Consider the following 19,469-nt stretch of genomic DNA (forward strand, 5'->3'; position numbering starts at 1 on the left):
TAATTTCACATTATATATGCTAAGCATTGTGGTTATTGGAGTACTGGACGAGAACTCGCGCTTTTCGCATTTACTACTACGAACACGTCGGTTTGATGCTCGACGTCGTCAAACACCTGTGTCCCTGGCGAAAAGAAAAGCTTTTTGTGGCGTCCATGCCTCACCTGCCAAAATGAACAGCTCTCGGTAGAAGTGACTGCGAGAGGGAATGCTTTTGGTCCAACGTTCGCGGTCCTTTGTTCTACCTGGTAAGACAATATCGCAAGGCAAGGGGAGATGAAATCACCATTCGAACATATTCATTTGTTAGGTGCTGTCCGCAAACAATGAAATGTCAAGAAAAGCAGGCATCCCTGGAACAGTTCCTCTAACCGGCAGTCGCCCCATTTGACTGAACCAAAGGGCAGCAGCACGGCTTATTCGTATATACGCACCTCTCGAAATAGCAGCAACGTTGTCAGACAAGGCTTCTCTTTTGTGCATGAAAAGATGAGCCTCGCCCAGATTTCAGCTGCAGCCATCCTGGTGCTCCTGGTGGTGCCGAGGTGCCATGCCTGGCCAAGAAACGCCAACGCTCAAATTTCCTCGCGCGACGCAGTGAAAGTGGAAGAGAGAGTTCTCCTACGTAAGCGCCCAGCATAGTTCGCCTGTCGCATCATTGCTATACATTGCGTGTTATTTAGAATATTTCCCAGAAATCGATAGCGCTAGAGCCTAAACTACTGGAAATTTGGAAATTCTTGTCAGTTATCAGAAGTGTTGAATGGTTAACTGCACACGCACGTGTGTAAATAGAAAGAAATTTCGCGACTTGAGGCGCTGAGGGCAGACACAGGATTATTGGTGTGTTCGCAACAGATGCATGTGACGCTCAAAAGAGGTAGTATAACAGACTTGGTATAAGTCATACCTTGGCTAACGGAATTTCCGCGAACGAGAGATGTATGGAGACAAACGTTTTGACATAAGTGACTTTTAACGACAGCACCTCATTGGTACGGTCCCCCACCTCCGAATTTCCCTTCGTAAAGATACCTTTAAAAACGTTGTAGTAATTTATTAAAATTATCAGTCTCATATAAGACAGAACATGAAATCTGCAAATAAATCTAGCACTGCGGACAGCTGGTCGACTTGTTTATACTGCATTTAGCTTAGAGCATAAACAGGGACGAAAACAAGAGTGTCGATTATTAGTGAGTGGTTGGCTTTCTGTGTTTGTCAACCTGCGTCCCCGCTGCAACCAAAATGCAGAAGAAAAAATCGGACACTTTACAGGTGTGTACCGCGAGTTCCTTCGGGACTGCCCTTGTTTGATTTTCTTTTCAGCGCTTGCCAGGAAAATGTCACTGAATTTATACCAGCTTGTTTGCTTCGCTCTTATTAGAGAGTCGAACTCCTCCTCTGGCTTCACAATCTCGCCCTTGTAGCTAAATGACACAGTAGACACAGTTACTAGTGAGATCTCATGTATTCATATATGAGCGTTAGATTGCATTTACCGAAATCCAAAGTTACTGAAACGTCAGCGCTTGTTTACGTGCGCAGGCTTTTGCTAATGCACATCGAACGCAGGACTAAACAGTTCTCTGATGTGGAAACTGAAATTTCTAAAAATTTATTATATCAATTTCCTGCCTGCGTTGAGTGAATGAAAGCTTGCTGCGTTTGTAGTAGCCGCATTTATATAAATGCCATACTGGCGCATTTCGCAAAATGTTTCGGCCAGTGCATACATGTATATAGTGGCAATGTGCTAGGAGGCGATTTAACCCAACGCAGACGTTGCTTCGCATTGCAAAGTGCAGCTATGACGTCGGGAGGCTCTTTACCAAACTGCGTTACGTTCAAGGGGTGGATGTTTCTTCTAGCTGGTATTCCATTAGTTTTGTTGATAGAGCATAAGTTGGCAACCAGTAAAACACGAAGATAACAGACAATGACGGCAAGCCTGACATGTGCCCCCTAGGATGGACACAGAAATGCCCCGAATGCTAATGAGTATGCACGTCAAGAAGGGTTTCTGTTCTAAGGAAAACTGTCACATCTCCTGCGATGCATGCCCATCACCACACATTCTTGTACTGTTTTCTTGAGGTATATAAGTGCAGAGAACAAACAGACTGGCAAACAAGTCTTCATTTGTTGTTTTTCCTATCGTGGTTCGTTTAATGAGAGCTAATAATGCTTGACAAGAATGATTTAGAGAGGTAAGTTCACTACATGATTTGTGATCCGCTCTCCTTGCCATTGCATGCTTCTGTGAGCGATTTCCTTTGTTTAATTATATTTCTTCAAAATGACGACCATTTCTTGTGCTAATCGTTTGTAGAAAGTATAAGAAAAATCCTGAACTTTGAGCTACGCGGTAAGAAGCCCCCGATTTCACCCATTTTCCCCCTTAAAGGGAACGTCTTATTTTTACCCGCCTCCCGAATTTCGAAAATTACACACACACACACACACACACACACACACACACACACATCATCATCATCATCATCATCATCCTAGTTACGCCCACTGCAGGGCAAAGGCCTCTCCCATACTTCTCCAACTACCCCGGTCATGTACTAATTGTGGCCATGTTGTCCCTGCAAACGTCTTAATGTCATCCGCCCACCTAACTTTCTGCCGCCCCCCTGCTACGCTTCCCTTTCATTGGAATCCAGTCCGTAACCCTTAATGACCATCGGTTATCTTCCCTCCTCATTACATGTCCGGCCCATGCCCATTTCTTTTTCTTGGTTTCAACTAAGATGTCATTTACCCGCGTTTGTTGCCTCACCCAATCTGCTCTTTTCTTATCCCTTAACGTTACACCGATCATTATTCTTTCCATAGCTCGTTGCGCCGTCCTCAAATTCAACAAAACCCTTTTCGTAAGCCTCCAGGTTTCTGCCCCATATGTGAGTACTGGTAAAACACAGCTGTTATACGCTTTCCTTTTGAGGGATAGTGGCAACCTGCTGTTCATGATTTGAGAATGCCTGCCAAACGCACCCCAGCCCATTCTTATTCTTCTTGTTATTTCAGTCTCATGATCCGGATCCGTGGTCACTACCTGCCCTAAGTAGATGTATTCCCTTTCCACTTCCAGTGCCTCGCTACCTATCGTAAACTGATGTTCTCTTCCGAGACTGTTAAACATTACTTTAGTTTCTGCAGGTTAATTTTCAGACCCACCCTTCTGCTTTGCCTCTCCAGGTCAGTGAGCATGCATTGCAATTGGTCTCCTGAGTTACTAAGCAAGGCAATATCATCAGCGAATCGCAAGTTGCTAAGGTATTCTCCATCAACTTTTATCCGCCATTCTTGCTACTCCAGGTCTCTGAATACCTCCTGTAAACATGCTGTGAATAGCATTGGAGAGATCGTATCTCCCTTTCTGACGCCTTTCTTTATTGGGATTTTGTTGCTTTCTTTGTGGAGGACTACGGTGGCCGTGGAGCCGCTATATATATCTTCCAGTATTTTTACATATGGCTCATCTACACCCTGATTCCGTAATGCCTCCATGACTGCTGAGGTTTCGACTCAATCAAACGCTTTCTAGTAATCAATGAAAGCTATATATAAGGGCTGGTTATATACTGCACATTTTTCTATCACCTGATTGATAGTGTGAATATGGTCTATTGTTGAGTAGCCTTTACGGAATCCTGCCTGGTCCTTTGGTTGACAGAAGTCTAAGGTGTTCCTGATTCTATTTGCGATTACCTTAGTAAATACTTTGTAGGCAAGGTACAGTAAGCTGATCGGTCTATAATTTTTCAAGTCTTTGGCATCCCCTTTCTTATAGATTAGGATTATGTTAGCGTTCTTCCAAGATTCCGGTACGCTCGAGGTTATGAAGCATTGCGTATACAGGGTGGCCAGTTTCTCTAGAACAATCTGACCACCATCCTTCAACAAATACACACACACACACACACACACACACACACACACACACACACACACACACACACACACACACACACACACACACACACACAGATATATATATATATGGGTCATTCCATCTCAAGTGTACTCGGTGTTTTATCGACCATCTGCGATTCTGCTGAAAAAAATCATACTGTTTTACCTCAAAGTGCAAAGTAATTATTCAAGCGATTTTTCTTGAAAAAAAAATTTCTAATGCCCTGAGGACGCTTTGAAGGTTGCGCACACAAGTGAAACTATGCCAGCTAGAAAATTTTCTAGAAAGTTATTGCTTTTACCTGTTACTGCGAATATTTTTTTAAATAGTCGCCAGACGGTGCTTTTTCGTGACCATTGTCGTTTATTACTTTTTGTTTTAATTTACATAATCTTTAGCCGTAAGAAAAAGTCGACAATTGCCTCTCTTTTAATATTTTTTTTATAAAAGAAAGTAACGTTTCCATGAAGAATACACTCACAATAGGGGCTTGGTATGTGTGTATACTAGATGATAAAAATATTCGTATAAGAAATAAAGCCTAAACTTTTGCTTAATGTCATGGCAAATATGAGAAAAATTACGTTCTGACTCAATTTGTGGCTTCATTTTCGCAATGTAGCGTTCCAAGTAAAAATATGGAATAGTCGGCATTGCATAGTCTGCTTTGCTGTCTATCTATGTACAAAGATTTAAAAGATTAAATTTTCTTTTAAGCGAGAAAAAAAATTTTGAACTGCACAATCACAAGGTTGCGCGGAGCATCTCGTTGCTTCGCCTTCACTGCATAGCACGTCGGCCGGTGTTTCAGTCTCCCTCATTTTACGTGTTTCTTCTTTTTCTTTTTGAAGACGAGGTCTTTTCTGGCGACTTCAGGTTGATTTGCGGTTCGTGGGGACTGAGTTTCTGGCCATTGTCATCTTGTAAGATTATATAATTGCAGGCCTTCTAGTGCACGTAGGAAAAGAAATAGGCGTCTGAGTTAAGCTTGGAGCGAAATAGATGCAGAAAGTTAGTGTACTTTTATATACGGAGAAGTTATAACGCGTAATTCTTAAAAATACGGCGAAAGAAATTCGATCCACATGCCACCAGTCACTAAAAACGCGCCAGAACAGGAACCAGAACTGGGGCTTTATTCAACGAACAGGCGATTTGTGGCGTTCTGCTAAACCTAAAACAACGAAAAAGGCCACTGGCCGGCTTGATACCTAGAATGTCTGCGAAGCGGCTTTAAATGTGTGGTTGGAACACGTATTCGTATCGTAAACGCGTCCCGCGATGCCACCCACCGAGGCTGGGAAAGCGACGTTGACGTCGCTTTCCCAGCCTCGGTGGGTGGCATCGCGGTGGGTGAACGACGGGAGGAGCGTGCATTACGAGCAGACGATAGTTGTCTCGTCTGTTACTGCTCCTCTTTATCCCAGGCAAAGCTACAGCTGTCACAGAAGCAAACCGGCGTTCATGTTTACAGTTTCTTTCCGATGATCGAGGTGTGAAGAAAATGTATGAAGTCGACAGGCTGGACGACAGTTTTGGTGCGTCTTCAGCTTCTGAGAATTCAGGTACACGGATTTGAGTAATAATTCATGGCACGTTTAAACTACACGATGTCTCTAGTTCACGTATTTCCTCTCCAGGACAAGGGGTGATTTTAACACCATTGTGTTGCCGGACGCACATAAAAATTCTAGCCTTACATTCGTAGGAGGACGAGAAAACGTGGCCGTAAAGTTGAATTACGTTTCTTGCTCTTTTTGCGTGGTACAGGTGGCTTATGTCAGACTTTCTGGCATGTATGCATCAATATATAATTCAATGGCACGTGTTCCTGGCAATAGTAATTTTACGATATATTTTTGGGTGCAGAATTACCGCACTGTTCACTTGGACCGAATGGATGCCACAGGACAATCTACGTGAAAAATCAGTACATCAGTAGTGTCAATGAACTGAGCGAACTTGATCGCCGGCTCTTGATTCTGCGTTCAAAATGCACATTGGATGATACAGTATGTGGCCATCATCACCACCTCTACGTAAAGAAGAAAACATCGCACATAGCATCCAAGTGGTGCTCGAATCCGTTTCTATCACACATCAAGAATTACCGAGGCTCATCTGTGATATCACTATCCTTGTCAGATTCGCACCCATCTTTAGATCTCATTCCAGGATCTAGATTGTGCCAAGCTTGCATGCGCCGGTGCTATGAAGTGGAGAAGAGGTGCTCTTCTCGAGAAGCACTTCAGTATCTAAAGGTGCCGGCCCTTTCGGTAGTCGCACATGTGGGAGGTGTGAATGGGTTGAATGCCACTGCTGTGGAGACATCTGCCAGCAGAGCAAGCGATGAAGGAAGCCCAACATATTGTGCAACAGTCGAAGGCCTGAGCCATGGAACCCCAGCACAGAGACAAGCGCGAACCATACCCGCACCCAGTAAGACTGCAAGGACAAAGAGACAACGTATCGATTTTATGCTTAGCGACTATGTGACTTTAAAGGAAAATGTAAGAGAAAGGCTTCACGCCGAAGCAAAACGCGAAAGGAAAATAGAGCTCTTAACCCTTGCTCCTGTGTCGTGGTCTCAAAAAAAAAAATATTATGGAATATTTCGGAGTCTCGCAAAGACAAGTATGGGCAGCAATCAAACTGAGAACTGAGCATGGAATCCTCAGCACCCCACCAATAAAGAAGGGCTACCCAATCAGCGAAAGCGTGAAGACTTTGATAAAGGACTTTTATGAAGACGATAGTGTTTCATACTGTCTCCCGGGGAAGAAGTAATAACAGGCCGACAAAATCGACTGTTGCTTTTGAATTTAAAGCAGCTGTATGCAGAGTGGAAAAGTATACTCATAATATCAAGTGTGGATTTTCCATGTTTGCAAGTTTGCGACCATCAAACTGCGTGGTAGCAGGGGCAAGTGGCACACACTCCATTTGCGTCTGCATGGATCACCAAAATTTTAAGTTGATGATCCACAGTTCCGGATTAAAGAAATCCCTGCAAGAACTGTTGGCAACCACTCTGTGTGACACAGGAAATGAAGATTGCATGCGTGGGAGGTGCCAGACCTGCCCCGGTACAGAAAACGTCGAAACGGCGCTTCGTAACAGCCCACTACTTAACAACGAAGAAGTCGACCACATACATGTACAGCAGTGGGTAGGTGGCCTACGAAGCACACTCGAAACTCTTCTGCTAACTCCGGATGACTTTCGCGAGAAATTTTTGGAGATGCAAGCCAAAGTGAAAATTCATCATTATATCAGCAAGAAACAAGCATCCTACCTTCGTCATGCAAAGTCAAAGCTTACCAAAACCGAAGCGCTTGTTCTTCTAGACTTTTCAGAGAACTATACATTCATTGCGCAAGATGCCCCGCAGGCCTACCACTGGGTGAATGAGCAAGCAACACTGCACCCATTTGTAGTCTATTGCTGTCCTGACGAAGAAATTGTAGTCAAGAATTACGTTGTCATTTCTGACTGTACAGAGCACGACGCCGTTGCAGTGTCCGCGTTCCAGGCAGAAGTTGTGACAGTACTCAAGCAACAGTTGCCACATCTACGAAAAATCCTCTACTTTTCTGACGGAGCTCCAGCACAGCACAAAAACAAAAGGAACCTTGTGAACCTCTGCAATCACGACGATGACTTCGGAATTGGCGCAGAATAGAATTTTTATGCTACAGCTCATGGCAAGAGTGCCTGTGATGGTCTTGGCGGCACCGTGAAACGGCTAGCAGCCCGAGCCAGTCTTCAGAGGCCAATTCATGACCAAATCATGACTCCACACCAGCTGTTCACGTGGGCGAAGGAGAGTATCCAAGGGATAACTATTCTTTGGATTTCGAAGGAAACTGTTCAAAAAAGAAAAATTGTGCTGTCCCCGCGGTTCAGCAAAGTGACTACTATAAAAGGCACATGGAAGTTTCATCACTTTAAGCACTTCTCGCCGACTTCGATTCTCGCTGGGGTTACATCCTATTCAACCACAGAAATAGTTCGAGTATCGAAGTGAACTATGCTTACAGTGGAAGGCTACACGTGAACGGAGACAAGACGGGCAGGTATATAAGTTATATCAAAGTAAGTTTGAAATAGTGCCGTGCGAAATAAAGTCGCCATGAGAACGTATATTCTATTTGTGATGTTTTATTTTGGGAATCGTAAATATTTGCAAACGAAGCGCTGGGTAAAAAAAAAAGAACATGACTCAACATCTAGCGGTGGTCATCGAAGAAAGTGTCATCCATGGCGCATTAGGGCACCATGTGGTTTGTTGTCTATAGTGTACCGCCTTTGCGATCAGCTAAAAATTTTAGACAGCAATCTCTCCGGGATTGGCCCATATCTTTCGTAGAGCCACACTACCGGTTCCGGTTTTAGGCGCATGCTGTGCGAACGGGCACATGTTAAGTTATTTAGCCATTAGGCATTGTAACTTCTCCGTATATAGAAGTACACTAACTTTCTGCATCTATTTCGTTCCAAGCTTAACTCAGACGCCTATTTCTTTTCCTACGTGCACTAGAAGGCCTGCAATTATATAATCTTACAAGATGACAATGTCCAGAAACTCAGACCCCACGAACCGCAAATCAACCTGAAGTCGCCAAAAACGACCTCGTCTTCAAAAAGAAAAAGAAGAAACACGTAAAATGAGCGAGACTGAAACACCGGCCGACGTGCTATGCAGTGAAGGCGAAGCAACGAGATGCTCCGCGCAACCTTGTGATTGTGCAGTTCAAAATTTTTTTTCTCGCTTAAAACAAAATTTAATCTTTTAAATCTTTGTACATAGATAGACAGCAAAGCAGACTATGCAATGCCGACTATGCCATATTTTTACTTGGAACGCTACATTGCGAAAATGAAGCCACAAATTGAGTCAGAACGTAATTTTTTTCATATTTACCATGACATTAAGCAAAAGTTTAGGCTTTATTTCTTATACGCATATTTTTATCATCTAGTATACACACATACCAAGCCCCTATTGTGAATATATTCTTCATGGAAACGTTACTTTCTTTTATAAAAAATATTAAAAAAGGGGCAATTGTCGACTTTTTCTTACGGCTAAAGATTATGTAAATTAAAACAAAAAGTAATAAACGACAATAGTCACGAAAAAGCACCGTCGGGCGACTATTTAAAAAAATATTCGCAGTAACAGGTCAAAGCAATAACTTTCTAGAAATTTTGCTAGCTGGCATAGTTTCACTTGTGTGCGCAACTTTCAAAGCGTCCTCAGGGCATTAGAAATTTTTGTTTCAAGAAAAATCGCTTGAATAATTACTTCGAACTTTGAGGTAAAACAGTATGATTTTTTTCAGCAGAATCGCAGATGGTCGATAAAACACCGAGTACACTTGGGATGGAATGACACACACACACACACATATATATATATATATATATATATATATATATATATATATATATATATATATATATATATATGTTTATATAGAAAGCGAACGACCCTATTTATATAGCGTCAGCTGAGCTTCCAGAATAATTTTATTGTTCCTACCGGTTGCAGAGAAACTCGTAGCAGCGATTGACACGTCGTAGCGCACTGAGATTATGGGCTCTCAGAATTTTATACCACTCCGTGTTGCTTGAACGTTCGCCTTCTTCTTGTCTCTTACATTCAGTATGCGGAGGAAGAGAAATACACAAGGAGTGCGAGAGCAGCAACTGTGGCGAAGAGAGCTGCCGTCAGCTGCTTGGAACCCAGCCAAAGAAGCCCAATTGCAATAAAGACTGCGTGACCGGTTGCTTTTGTCGGAAAGGCTTCTACAGGCATCACAACGATACATGCGCAACAGCAACTGAGTGCCGGAAGTCTTGAAGAAAGCTCTACCATGACAGGTGTCTACGGTATACTAGGGGCAAGCTGAGCGCCTTCACAAACTATTGGGGTCCTTAAACAACTCGTGTTTTTCTTAGTATCATGCACAGCGGGATATTTGCCTTCAAGAGCAATAAAGATATCTTCTCATTTCAAGGGCTACCATCTCTGCTGAAAGTACATTTACATCATGACAATAACCTCCTGACGTGGTCATATCAATATGGGTCCGTAAGGCTTATTACTGCACATGGTTTTCTAGCAAGTGGCTGTTGCTGATAGATGCAAGATATCAAGTCGAATTTCACTCTTTTATCAGTGCCAGAACCATGGCTTCGTGACCATGCTTCGCTTAAAATAGTTTGAATAACATGTCATTATGATGCTTACTATGTCCACACAGTTATCAAGCAGTCAACATTTCTACGAGAAAATACTGAAACAAATAGGTTCAAAACCTTTTTAGCCGACAATGTCTGAATATCTTCAACTACGAAGTGGAAGTGATAGATGATTTAGCTACATATAGGCACCCAGAGTTCTGTGGAAAAGGAAATGACAAGTTTCCCGGGTTTATAACATATAAACGAGCTTGCATTTTACGCCTGTTTATGTTCTCGTCACACGACAGGTAGCTGTCCGCCCAAGTAACGAGCCTGTCACCACGAATAAAACATCTCATAGATGTTGGCAAAAACATGATTTTTCAAGAGTTCTCTACCCAGAGCGCACCTAATCTGTAGTGCACGCTGGAATAGTGTCTGTCCCAATACTGCTAGCGGAAAGAAATATTGCCGCCGGTTGCAGACCTTTTTGGGTGCGGAGCACAAGGACTCAGAAGCACGGCGGAAAGAACGAAAGCTAGATTTGTGTTTCTCCATCGACTAAGCTTTCCCCTACCATTAGCGTCTCGCAAATAACATAGGCTTCGAGACATGCTAATAATCTTTGAATACCACTTGTATTTCCAGTAAATTTATTCGCAAAAACAAAAACCTGTAGAAAATGACGAATACATGCAAAATAATCTTAAATGTTTCGCAAGAATGTTGGAATTATAGTAACGTTGTGATTCAAGATCAAATATGGAGAGATTGACTTTAAATGGGTTCTTCCTACTCGAATGACGTCGCTCAAAAAATACACGGCTGATATACATCCATGAAGGATGTGAGCCGAAGCGGTAATCCCTGTATTCCCTAGCACTGGCCTCCTTTTAGAAGACTATACACAACCAATGAATGCTCAATTTATTTCGGGGTGACGCACATAAGAAATGGAGTCAGAAATGGCATTGGGGTGCTGGGTACAGATTGGCTATAATACAATCAGAACTTCAAACATTCGCTGCGCATTAGTCTACCACTGCGTAAATTGGTCCCAGTATTGCGTACAGCATGTCATATCAAATTGCTCACACAGGGGAAAAGCATGATGTGCCTGAACTACTGCGTTGACGCTCGGGTTTCAGCTGTCCTACCTGTCAATCTCATGTTTTGTGGACGATATAGAAGAAGTGGGCGATATGCAACACTTCACATAATGCTGTAAGTGCTTATGCCCTGAGAAGAGAGGCTCCTAGACATCATGAGAAGAGGGTGTCCTCACGAAAGGGCATAACAGTCAGATTTTCTGAAAGGACCGCGGATAGTGTACAAGAACGTTTCGCACATCCTACTCACACTTCTTCGACAGATTGCATTTATCATCTTATGGTGAAACATTTTACATGGAAAGAGATTTCCGACAGGGAAAAGCAATCGCAGGCCTTATCTGCCAAGCTAACGCCACCTGCATCACCTCCGTTCATGTTTATATTCACAAAAAATATTTCCTAATCGAGTCTTGAGGCTCAGTGCGCCAGAAGAACATCGAACTTCTACGGCAAAATGATATTATCGTGAAATAGCCATCATTCTTTTATATTCCTCACAGTTAAAAAGTCTGCTTTTACATCTAGACGAAGCGAACCAAGCAACTGAGTGAAAGCGTTCCAGGTGACAGAACAGCTGTAGTCTACATGTAATGTCAATCCGACGCAAGAGCCCCATTCTGCACTGGTAAGACGCACCAAAAACGCCTGTCAAAATGTATGCTATCTTTGACTTGTCAAGGATTCAGTCTAAAGCAATACTGTCCTCTAGAAAACAATGAGCGCGTGTTTTTTTCAATGTCACGGGAAACCTATCTGGCGAATTAAACAAAGAATACCTTACACAATGGCTAGGGCTTTGAAAAACGACCTGAAGCACGTATTCATAAGTAATGAGTCAAGCGAAGATGGAACAGGAAATGCCACCTAAAAAAGATTCGCACATGGGTCGGTCGCCCAGAAGTGATTGCAGCGGCGTACCTCAACTCAATATTCCGCCATGCTTCTAACTGCTGCACTTTTGGTTTTGTTAGCCACAACAGGGCACGCAGTACTGACGCCCACCACTGGCGAAGCTTCCATGGGCAGCACTGGTCAAGTGGAGAGCAGAGGGCTTCCAGGTACGCATTTAAAATCGCGCGTTTGGGTACCCGCGTTAAGCACGCTAGCATAAGACCTCTGACCCACGTTCAAGTTGTTCATTCGCGTGGAGAGAGAAGGCTTTGATTCTTTGACGCACCTGTCGAAAAAGATTAAAGTACCCTGGGCAAAGCTCGATCAAGAGGAAATTATGTACAGGAATGATGCCTTTTAGAGCCAATATAAAAGAAGTAACACCACGTAAACCAGACAACATGAAACTCGAGTATGCAAAGAAGAGCAAGAAGGTCGAGCAGCTGCAATTGTGGTTAAATCAGCAGGCTGAAGTTGCGCAGCACTGTTGAAAGATTTAGCGTTATATGCAGAAATAAAAAAATAATGTTTTGCTACCTTTGCAAGCGGTAGCGGCATTAGTAGATAAACCGGGATACACAGACGAAGACAGCTGCATCGTCGTATCTCGTACCTCCTGCAGCCTCCTATTTACTGCAGGAGGAAGAATTTTCTTGAGATCATTTGTTGCATTTCTTCTGTGTAAATCGAGCTCAGCCTTAAGCCGCAGTTCTCGTTTTCTTCTCCAATGATATTCGTGTTTTTACCTTTTCTTCCTGTCGCGCGCCTTTGTATTCGCTCTGTTATAGGTTGTCGGCCATATGTTGTATGTATTACGCAGCCTTCCCAGCACTATCTCTTGCTCTTAAGTTCAGCCAGAACTATATCAACCCACTTTTTAGATGTAAGCAATGGTTTTGTCGTAACTGTACACGTTACAAACATTGAGGCACATTTGTCGCGATGATTGTCGGTGTTAACGCGATTAGCATTAAAGCAATGTAGCGATGCACCGTACCGCAGAAAACGCCTTGAATTACAAGCTGTAGTGGGCATCCTGAAATGCCCATTAATTTGGAATAGTTATTGATTGCACGAATCCTACGTTTATGTGGGAATCAGTGTTAAGCGAAGTCGAACGTTAGCGTTAAAACAAGTTTTAAGAAAAGTGAAATAGTTAAGACGGAAATGTTTGTGCAAAAGTACGGAAATGGAATGTATTTTTACGCACTACTTGACAGCCGACTTCAATTTTTTTTCCGACTTCTTCGTTTCTCTGTAGCTCAACGCCCCTCGCTTAGTGCACGCTGAAGTCTCAGTTTGTTCATTTGAATTATTTTTCTATACTCGGCTGCTTTTGTTGCCGACATCTTCACTTCTTGCCTATTGCCCTGCTTGATTACTCAGGTAATCCCGAGTAGTAATCCAGCAGGGTAATCCCGTTCGGTGGCAGTAAACAAGAATGGGCACATACCCACTGACACACGATAAGTGACTCTCTTTGTATATTGCGGTAAATGTTCTTGTGCCACTGAACGCTCCTGTCCGGTTTGTTTATTTGGCTACGTACACCCGGCCACAAAAGTTTACGGACCACGGCATCGCAGAAAACGTTCAATTTGCAAGCAGCCTGCAGCAGTAGCCAATAGAGCTGTATACGAAAATGTTCTTAACATATTCTAGCCGATGCTCGAAATGAAAATACCAGGTTGCGTTGTGAGGTTGTGGAGATATTCAGCTTTTTCTTAAATTTCGTGGTCCGTAATATTTTGTGGCCGGTTGTACATGCCCTAAGCAAATACCCAGTGACTAAAGTTGTCATGACGCAGTGATTATAAAGCAGCACACTAAATTGTGGTAGTATTCCCAGAATGCTCAACGCATCAATACTTTTTTTCCTTTCCACCGCGGACTGTCTGGTTCTTAACATTTTGAAAAATGCGGTTAGCATTCTTTGTCTACCTAACCGCTTTGGGTCTATCTATCGGGCTTCTTACGCCGACCCAGTGTCCCACGTTGTCTACTAGCTTGGGGCACTACGTATGTGCTCGTGCTTGGGATTGTCGTGGTTGTTCTATCGTCATTCCACTTTCGTCATCCGATTCTCGTCATACCGTCGTCGTCGTATATTCGTCGTGATCCAATTGTCCTTATGCCGGGATCGTCTCACTGTAGTAGTCATATCGGCGTTATCATTTCCTTATCTCCATCCCATTGTCGCCCATGTCATTGTCGTCATACTGCCTTCGTCCTTGCAGTGACGTCATTTGTTCTTCATATTCCATCGTCATAATTGCGTCTTCGTCATGCAGTCATCGTACCATCATGGTCATGGCCAATCCTGGCCAGTTCGTGTCACTGCAAATTGGGCCGAGCCCGCATATAATGTGCCACATATAGCCGAAGCAATGGAATGCTTGGGATGCTAACTACAGATTCTGAATAAAGATGTCTTCAGCAAGTAGGTGTGTCGCTCTATTGCTTGAATGCTAATCGCATCAATGTTTACACTCATTGTGATATAGGTTCTGCGAGAATTTTGTCATGCATCGTTATTAGATAAGACGTACTCGTTCAGTAAGGTCCGCCCTTCTCGGAATCCGTTCTACTTCACTCGGAGACAAGTATCTTAATGGTTGAGGCCTACGCACTATTGTCCACTCTGAAGCATATAAGGAAATCAAAACTTCAAAAAGCAATAATATTTTCAGGCTGCCAAAGGACCCATAGTCAGGAAACTAGCACGACGATTATCTTCATCACCATCATGGGCTTATCTATTTATGTACACTGCATGACCACGGCTTTTCCCAGCGACATTAGGTTGCGTCTGTCGTGCACCACGTGACATCTTCATCTGTCTCCACATTTTCCAGACTCATACTACTATCTGATGCCTGCCGTCCCGGAAGGCCATTTCCCTTCCCTTGGCACATACTTTCTTTCTCTAAGGAACCATCGGTTATCTGATCTGCGCATAAGTCATCTGTTCGGTTATTGGTTGTCTGCTCTCCGAGAAGCTATCAATAGGCGGCTGCTGAGAACTTTGCATAACAACAATATACTTTTAAAAAAAGCGGCTAGTACTACAATGAGATAAGGCTAGATGCCGTCGGCCAGTTTTCGAACTTTCCTCACACGACAGCTGCAATATCTTCGACTACCTAGGTGCGATACAGGTAATGCGCATACTATGTGATGTCCGAATTACCGCGAGCGATAGTTCTGAGAGGAACAATGCCTGGGAATAAAGTTTCTTGGCAGTCTGAGTATGCCGACTGAAGTAAAATGGCCAGTTTACGCTTGCGTCCCCGATTAAAGTAATATATGGAAGGAATTACATGTTGCTGAAGATGTACTAAATGGAAGTGGAATGGAAACGAAATTTTAATTGCTTGGTAGCGGGCGAGGTCTAAACTTTTAGTCGATAGCGTATATACCCCTGTGTTACATCGGAAAAGAACTGTAACTAGCAGTTCTACACGCATGTGGCTTGGGGAGAAGCAAGAATTGAAATGAGCTCTCTGTGGCCAGCGAGCATAAGTTTCTAGGAATCATCTTAGATTCTAAACTCACATTTATTCATCTTAAGCATCTGAGGACAAAATGCCTGATGACAATGAACCTTTTAAACATTCTGTCACGCACAACATGGGGCTCTCATCGAAAGTGTCTCCTCCTGAACTTGTAGGATATTCTTTTCCGCTCATGCCTTAATTACGGAGCTTTATCATTCCGCAACACCAAGCGCATTATAAATCTTAGACCTCGTCCACATTTCTAGGCATCCGTATCGTGACCGGTGCTTTCAGGACTGGTGCGATCCAGAGCGTCTACGCAGAGTCGAATCAATGGTCATTTGATCTGCAGCGCCCATATACCAGTTTTACATATTTTCAGAATGTACACGCGAATAATAAACATCCTTCGTATTTTACCATAAACGATAAGACCGCTGCCGCACTCTTCCATAACTGACATGCAGCTAGAAAGCCGTTCTCTTTGCGTGTAAGGAGTCATAGTGAGGAAAGGGGTGTTTCGGTGCTTGAACGTTGTCCCATGGCAACAGCAAAACTGTTACCGCCGTCACAGTGCAAACTCATAGAGTGCCCCACACGTGTCACACACACAACATAGGACAGAGGGCATATATTAGAATGCGTTTCCTGGAACTCTAGTCCAAGTACTTGTGCACAGACTTTTACATAGACGCTTCTAAGTCACGTGCCTTAGTATTTTATGCCCTCTTCGGTCAATCCTTCTCCGAATCCGGTCTACGTCGCACGGAAACAAGTATCGTAATGGTTGAGGCCTACGCACTTTTGTCGACTGTGAGGCATATGAGGAAACCAGAACTTCAGAAAGCAATAATAATGTCACGGTGCCACGAGATGGATAAAGACGACGAACACCAACAAGACAAAAAAGACGACGTAGTGGGGTTAACCTAACGTTCGGCCATACTGGTTGTACCGACCATATTTTCTGTTTTCTGCAGAGTAAACACGGTCCCATTTAATCTTATAGCTCTGCCCGTTTCAATCATTATAGAAACCCGAAACGTCGTTAAAGCCTTGAAGTGCCTTTGTAAACACCAAAATCCTGTGCTCACTGAGCTCGTTCCGTTCTCTGTGCAGCGTATATATATAACCAGCATGCCATCATATGTTGGGTGTCTGGCCCTAGAGGCATGGAGAGTAATGTGCTAGCAGACCAAATGATCGCGTCAGTTAAATCGTGCGCTTTTAATCCTACCACTGCTATCTCTGCCACAGATCGCAAGCCTTTATGGCAATGGAAACTGCGAACCGACTGGTAATGTGTGTGGGACGCTGAAACGAATAATGCGCTTCATTTGATTAAGCGAAAGTTAGGTTCCTGGCCCGCCACAACGAAAACACGACGAACTGACATCCTATTCTGTCGAGTGAGACGAGGTCGTACATACGGCACCCACAGATTTTTGCTGTCAGGTAATGAACCATTAACCTGTGGTAGATGTGCCGACAGGTTGACTAGGGATGGTCGATTAATTGTTTTATTTGATTACCGATTAATAATTCATCATTTCAGCCTTCAATCGATTAATCACTTTCGGTGAACGGTTTCTGATTGACTAACCCATTAATTAAAATTCTTGCAGTGCACTCTTACATAGGTTGAAACACAGTTGGTGGACCTTATGTGAATGTTCGAGAGGTAGAACCGAGTTCGATGCGCAAGTGTACAAACGTCTCATAAGGTATAATCTTTAACTTGTCGAAGACAAAAATACAGTTTGCACTAGTGGCTTTTGAAAAAGTAAACAATATATGTTGTAAAATGGCACTTAGATCAGAATTAAATAACAAACATGGCAATAGTGAATTCCCGTACATACAGTTCAACAAGAAATAAAAAAAATGGCGTAAGTGAAACGTGAAGTCCAACTGAAATATGTCAGAAATTGCAATATGCTCAAGGGAAAGGAGAGTTGATGGATCAGGATTTTAAGCCACATGCTCTTTTCTACAGAACGAAGGAATGTCAATTGGCTGTGATGTTTGGAGGAAATCGACGGCTTCTTCGAACGGCCGTGCAACATTCTTGCGAGAATCGACACTCCGACTCTACAGATTGGCGGAATCGACGTGAACTCCATCGCTATCTAAAATACATGATGCGAACCGGTGCGAATACTGCGCCACGTCTTTATTGGACTGGGAGTGGCACACTGATCAATGAGCGGGTTTGCAACAGTACGCCTTGGATTGTGAGAGCACGTCGAGCCTCTGCCTTCGGGCTGCGAGAAGGCATGTGTGATGTGGTGAAATAGAGGGGAACGCTCGGCTTGGCATCATTCGTAAATACATTCCGCTGTCGCTCTACTAAAGCGCACAGTCACTGCTCATGCGCCACCATTCAAGAACGGTTTCAAAATTTTCGTGCCACTACTGTTAAACTCCCGAAAACCACTAATGGAACAGGTCTAATCAACTAGGTCGATTTATTGAAAGGCGGTCATCGCTGAAGATTAATCGTATTGCGGGATACATTCATTCGATTAGTCGATAAATTCTTCATCGATATTACCAACCCTAGGGCAGACCGTCCTCCACGTCGTTCTGGAGTATCAGTAAGCAGAACCTAAATGCAAAAAAACACTTTCCTGTAGCATACCGGAAACACATTTTTCTTGATCAATTTTGTGACATCGGAGCAATTCCTAGCTTTATTGAATGATGTTGCCTAACGTGTCATTATCCCCAAAAATTCATAGCACATCCGCTTTCCAGCGTATGCCGATGTGATCGCAGTTTTGTATAGCACATGCTTACATTCCCTTGCGTTTCAAGGGCTGTTAAGGCGGTTGTGCTTGTAATAAACGTTTACCTTTGACATATATTACTATATCACCATTCTTTCACAATGCATTTTTTCGTGTGCATAATAGACCTCATTAACTATTTGCGTATTTTTACTACGTATAGGTTTTCCGCGCTTCACAGCGACTGCTTTTAGGCCGCTTTACGGCTACGTAACGTCCGCCTCTCGTAATTAATAGCTCCACTGTCATCTCATTGAAACCGGCCTGGCGCTCTTTGGCCATACTTGGCCATTGCGCAAAAAACATTCCATTCACCGTCATCATGGTCATCCAATTGAACATAAAATCACAAATACATCACCTCAAGCCACTTATGTCATACATGCCAGTCACGTCATGGCATAGATGCCATATGTCACTCATGTGATGCCTGTCATGTCATTTCATTCATGTTATGAATATCCTCATTCACAACACTTTAAAATTGACTTTACACGAATGACAATCATGTCATGACGCGGATGACATGACATGCTTGTTATGACAATAATGTAATGATTGAAATAACCGGACTTTATAGGACTGAATAACATGCATTCTCTAACTTCATATATTCTGGGTATGCGTGTCATGACGTGCACGCGGGACAAGAACGATATGTAATGAAATGCGTCTAATAGCATGATTGGCATGAACGTCATTAATGCATGTCATGGTATGTCTGTATGTCAAGCCATGACATGATTCCTATGACTGTATTGCCGTACATTACAATAATGCTACAAATTCATGGCATGCATGCATGCAGGGCACGAAGTTATTTTCATGTCAAGAGCTTACGCCGACCCTGAGGACGAAGTTGTGTACTAACTTGTGCCGATGCACGTGTTCGCGATGACATCATGATCGCTGCATCGTCATTCAAGCTTCGTAGTTCGATCCTCGTCTCTGACTTTCGCAGTCTACTTGAGCTCGAGTTAGAGGGCACATGTAATTAAATCGCGGTATCTCGGCAGCAGACGAGCAGGTGGAGGTTGCATCCGTTCAAACAAGGATCGAAAAGGAA

At 43.2% G+C, this 19,469-nt stretch overlaps 2 long non-coding RNA genes across 2 annotated transcripts in view; both read left to right on the forward strand.

Moving 5' to 3' along the window:
- The first annotated feature begins 391 nt into the window (after positions 1-391).
- Positions 392-9,947, forward strand: LOC135917227 (uncharacterized). Its single transcript, XR_011507218.1, has 2 exons — positions 392-625; positions 9,595-9,947. It is a non-coding gene; the product is annotated as an uncharacterized lncRNA (long non-coding RNA).
- Positions 9,948-12,107: 2,160 nt separating this feature from the next.
- LOC135917225 (uncharacterized) overlaps positions 12,108-19,469 on the forward strand; it is a 36,444-nt gene continuing 29,082 nt past the window's right edge. Inside the window, exon 1 of the long non-coding RNA XR_010569233.1 lies at positions 12,108-12,284. This is a non-coding gene — a long non-coding RNA (uncharacterized lncRNA). The remainder of the gene's footprint in view (positions 12,285-19,469) is intronic.

Source organism: Dermacentor albipictus, chromosome 7 (assembly GCF_038994185.2).
Source record: "Dermacentor albipictus isolate Rhodes 1998 colony chromosome 7, USDA_Dalb.pri_finalv2, whole genome shotgun sequence".
Lineage (NCBI taxonomy): Eukaryota > Metazoa > Arthropoda > Arachnida > Ixodida > Ixodidae > Dermacentor > Dermacentor albipictus.